Here is a 5,397-nt window from a genome sequence, read left to right as displayed (position 1 = left end):
GGAGGGGTGGGATTCCGGATGGCGTGTCTACCATGCTCCCGCTGTGCTGGGTACTGGTGCTGGGTGAGATCTGGGGAAGTCTCCAGAGGCAGCTTCGCCTCCAGTGTCCTTGCAGGTCAGCTGGGAGGACAAATCACTTCCCTCATCCAAAGACAATCAGACCCCCCCCGGGGGAGGGGCATCAATACCACCCATCCGGTCTGGCACCTTGGTCAGTGCTGCTGGCGCTCAGGAGAGTTCTAGCCTTAAGCTTCCGGGGGACGAGTGGCCCTGAGGATTGGGAGGGCTGGGGTTAGTGTAGATGCCGGGCATTCCAGGGGGACAGAGTCTTGGCAAAGGAACGGGGAGAGGCAGACCCAGGCCTGGGCTCCAGATCCTGTGGGAGGGGCCTGGAGGCACCAGCATGAGTCCCCATAGTGGCCAAGGGTGGCACCAATCACCCCCACCACCACTTCCTACACAGGGATTTGCCAGGAGCTACTGTGCAGCAAGGGGCTCCCTCTCACTGACAGTCATCAGGACGCTACAGTAAAGGCTCTGAGATGTCCTGCAGGGGTGAAAGGGCACTCCCTTTACCATGTCACCCGTCCGTGACCCTGCGGAGCCTGTGTTTCAATGATCACCTGTTAATGTGCTGTGGGACTAGTGTTTTGGAAGACGGTGACTTGAATATTTAAACCCCTCCTTTTCCCTAATTACTAAAGCATTGGGTTTCCATATTCATTCTAAGTTTAGAAAATATAATAAAGAATAAGAAAGATTATTAGATCTTTCAGTATCTGATCATCCAGAAGGAACGGCTGTTAACATTTTGGGAGTTCCCGTCGTGGCTCAGGGAAAATGAATCTGACTGGTATCCATGAAGATGCAGGATCGACCCCTGGTCTTGCTCCGTGGGTTTAGGATCCAGCATTGCTGTGGCTGTGGTGTAGGCCAGTGGCTACAGCGCAAATTCGACCCCTAGTCTGGGAACCTCCATATGCGGCCCTAAAAAAAAAAAAAAGACGGAAAGACACCCCAGTTTCAGTCCCTTTCTTTTCCGTCTTTTTTCCCTATGAATGACTGTGTGGGGATGTAGGAAGGTGCATAAAGATATTAGATCTAAATTGGAGTCATACCGTTTTGCATTCTGCTTTTCCCCTCTGCATTTTTATGAATTACGATACATACAAGAGGATAAGCACAGTTTGAAAAACAATAAGACAAACAGCCAGATATCCACGACTCAATTTAAGAATCATATCTTGTGTTTTTGCTTAGCATTAGGCTCTGAACATTTTCCCATGCTGTTAAATATTCTTTGAGAACTTGAGTTTTGTTTTGTTTTTTGCTTTTTAGGGCGGCACCAGCAGCATATGGAGGTTCCCAGGTGAGGGGCTGAGTCAGAACTGCAGCTGCCGACCTACACCACAGCCACAGTCATGCCAGATCCAAGCTGTGTCTGTGACCTACACCACAGCTCACAGCAATGCCAGATCCTTTCCTCACTGAGCAAGGCCAGGGATCGAACCCTCATCCTCATGGACACCATGTCAGTTTCTTAACCTGCTGAGCCACAGTGGGAACTCCCTTCTGGCTATATGTTGAAAATGGAGTTGACAGGATCTGCAGATCGCTTGGCTATGCGATCTGAAAAAGAGAGAGGCATCAAAGTCTGGAGTTTGAACCCTGGGGAGGGGTGACACACTTAGCACAACTGGGAAACTTGTGGGAGGAGCTGGGTTTGAACGTGGTAAGTTTAGAGTGCTGAGACCACCATTACTACCAGCCTGGTGTCCTGTTCTTCTCCACTGGGCTGGCATTTCCTGCCCCCTCGAAGTTAGATGTAGCCATGCAATGAACTCTGGCCAGAGTCGTGGGTGGGCGTGACCTGTGTAACTTCTGAGCTGGGGCTTTAATCACTTCCAGCTCTGCTGTCTCCCGCTGAGGCTGTCTCCAGAGCATGTGCTGAGGTGGAACTGCCATCAGCCTGGGACCCTGAGTGACTCACAGAGGAGAGCCCCTGCCCGCCTGCCCTGGATATGTGCCATCACAAAAAAACCCCACAAATGTTTATTGTCCTAAGACACTGTGTTTGATGTTTTTATTCTTTATTATTTGCCTTCACAGCATAATTTATCTTATCTTGAATAATATATGCATCTATTAGTAGGACTGCTGGTAAGGTGGCACAGGTTGTAGACTGTACAAGGGCCTACACCACAGCTACAGCAGCCCCGGATCTGAGCTGTGCCTGCCACCTACACCACAGCTGGAGTCCATGCCGGATCCTTAACCCCCTGAGCGAGGCCAGGGATGGAACCCACATCTTCATGGATACTAGTTGGGTTCATTTCCACTGAGCCACCGTAGGAATTCCCTGAAGTACTTTTTAATTAATTTTTTAAAATTTTTACTTAAGAAAGTTAACTTCTCCTAACTGCAAGGGGCTGTATGAGCTAGAAGCAACTTTGCCTATCACCCAAATGAAGATGCTGAGTACAGAGATGTACAGACAAGCCTGAAGCTCTGAGGAGAGGTCTGAACTCAAGATAGAAATTTGAGAATTCTCAGCACGTATCAGTGTTTAAAGAGCCATGGCCGTGGGGGATCACAGAGGGAGGAGGGTGCATGGAGAAAAGGCGGAAGACTGAGCCTCTGATGCTGCACAGGAGACAGGAAGGAGCAGCCAGGGAGAGGGGAGAACATCGGAGTGAGGAGGGGCTTCTGAGGGGGATGGAGGGACCGCCTGGGTCCAGGGCCGGTAAATCGAGAGCGGAGAACTGACCATTGCTGGACTTTGAGATATGAAACCTTTGGCGTTTTGGACTAGAGCAGGGGCCTGGGGGTGGGTTCAAGAGAGGACAAGAAGGGGCTTCCGTTGTGGTGCAAAGGGATCGGTGCCGCATCTCTGCGGCCCTGGGACGCAGCCAGTCTGGCATAGGGGGTTAAGGATCTGGCGTTGCCATAGCAGAGGTGTAGGTGGCGACTGTGACCTGGATCTGATCCCTGGCCCAGGAGCCCTATAGGGTAGCAGGTTGGCCAAGAAAGAAAAAGAAAAAAAAAAAAAAAGAGAGAGAGGACAAGAAGAAATGGAGAACCGTGGGTCTAGGTGCCTCTTTCACGGAGTCTTACTGGGTAAAGGGCAGAGAGGAGGGCGGTCATTGTCAGAGAAGTGGGGTCAAGGGGAGAAGTGATGCTCAGAAGAAAAATGAGACTGATGAGGAAGAGCCCTAAGATGGGGAAAATCACAGTGGCCAGAAAGTTCCCCATCCCCGAACCCCCAGCAGCAGCAGCATGTGAGAACTGCCTGTTTTTTCTGCACACCCCTCACCCCGTCGTTTTCTTTTCTTTTTCTTTCTTTTTTTTTTTTTTTTTTTTTTTTTTTTTTTTGCGTTTTTAAGGGCCGAAACCCATATGGAAGTTCCCAGGCTAGGGGTCTAATCAGAGCTACAGCTGCCAGCCTCCACCACAGCCACACCAACTCGGGACCTACATCACAGCTCACTGAGCGAGGCCAGGAATCGAACCCACAACCTCATGGTTCCTAGTCGGATTTGTTTCTGCTGTGCCACGGCAGGAACTCCAACGTTTCATGCTCTTTGAGGCCCCTTCTGGTGGGGTTTTTCAGTCCCCTCCCCAGCTTGGGTACAGATCTCTGGGCATCTCCTGCTGGTGCGGGACTTAGGATACAGACCTTGATAAAGCTGCAGATGGGGAAATGGAGGCCGCAGAGGTTGAATAACTTGCCTACAGATATGCCCCCCCTTAAGGGGCAGAACTAGAACTTGCCCCTAATTCTGCCCAATGCCGTCCTCCAAGGACGAGTAAGGGGCCAGAGGTCCTTGTCAAAGATCCCCGTGGGCTCTGCAGGTTTTGCGGACTAGCTCTTGTGTTTATTCTTTCATTACAGGAGTACGTGATGCCCTCAGCTGCTGGTGCCAGGATCCCCAAAATGCGACACAGAGAGATGCCCCTGCTCCCACAGATACACAGACCAGCTGAGGGGGTCAAACCTTGATCCCAGTTCTCAGCCCCTGGCTTTCCTGGGCTCTGTTCAGGAAGCCCGTGCAAAGGTGGGCGCGCAGCTGGCTCTCCAGCCCAGGGACGGCTTCCCAAGGATTCCACCTCCAAGCAAAGGCCAAAGAAGGAGCGAGGTTAAGCTGGGCGAGCAGAGCTGGTCGTGCACGTGCCCCCCGCAGAGGGCACAGCACGTGCAAAGGCCTAGAGGCTGGCGAGAAGTTCTGGAAACCGAGGAAACCCGCTGTTGGGAGCGGGCCCTGGGGCGAGGTGGGGCCACGGAGGTTCCAGCACCTCCTCTCCGCCCGCCCCGCCGCAGGGGCCGCCTCGGCGGAGCCAGCCTCGCCCCGCCCGCGCGGTGGTCGCGCGGCCGGCCGGGGGCGTCTAATGGGCTGCCCGGGCCGCGTTCCGGGGAGTGGTCCTCGGCTGCGCTAATGTGCGGTTGCCCCGCCCGCCGGCAGCTGGTGCCCCCGCGTCGACCCCGGGCGCCGATCGATACGCATCAGGCGGCGGGCGGCCGGGAGCGCCCCCTCCCCAGGGCGCCTCTGACCGGCGTTCCGGGGCCTCCCGCGCTGGGGCTGGGGCTGGGGCTGGCGCTGGGGCTGGACGCAGGGAGGGGTGCCCCGCGGTGGGACCTCCGGCCACGCGCCCGCCAGGCTCGTCCCACATTCATATTCTCTCTCTGACTCTCTCTCTGTCTCTCTTTCTCTCCTTTTCTGGTTCCATTCCCCTCCTGCATCTCCTGTCTCTCTGGAGTCTGGTCCCTTGGGGAGGACCGGTCACCCACCCTACGCCGGAGGCTGTGCCATCGCAGCCTCCATCCCCCAGCCTCCCCTTTCTAGCTGCTGGGAGCCTCGGAGTCCCAGGTGGTTCCTTTGGGGCCAAGGCCAGGGGCACCATTCCTGTAACCCAGGGACAGGGCCAAGGGTGGGGCGCAAAACTTAAGGAGCGCCAAAAAAATCCTCTTAGAAACCAAGATAAGTAATACTTTTATGCAGTATTTTTACAAAACAAAATTACCACCAAAAGTTCAGTGGTGAACAAAATATCCAAAGATCAATAACTGTTGATCTGAGCCATGGTGGAGCCTGTGGCAAAAGAAAAATCAGGATTACAAATCTGTTTCATTTAAAATGACATTTTGTTCACCATGGATTGTTCACCATGATTTTAAAGGAGACCGATACAGGGGCTACTTGCATTGCGGGCGAGGGTCCACACCTGTGATTATGATGAACTGGTGAGAAGGCATCAAAGCAAGCATCTGAATTATCTTTTCTTTAAACAGTTTTATTGGGATATAATTTGCACACCATGTGATCCACCCATTTAAAGTGTCCAATTCAATGGTTGTTGGTGTATTCATGTATTCAGACTTTGCGACCATCTCTACACCAA

This window comes from Sus scrofa, chromosome 6 (assembly GCF_000003025.6).
Source record: "Sus scrofa isolate TJ Tabasco breed Duroc chromosome 6, Sscrofa11.1, whole genome shotgun sequence".
Lineage (NCBI taxonomy): Eukaryota > Metazoa > Chordata > Mammalia > Artiodactyla > Suidae > Sus > Sus scrofa.
The sequence above is the reverse complement of the archived record's forward strand: the minus strand, read 5'-3'. Positions refer to the sequence as shown.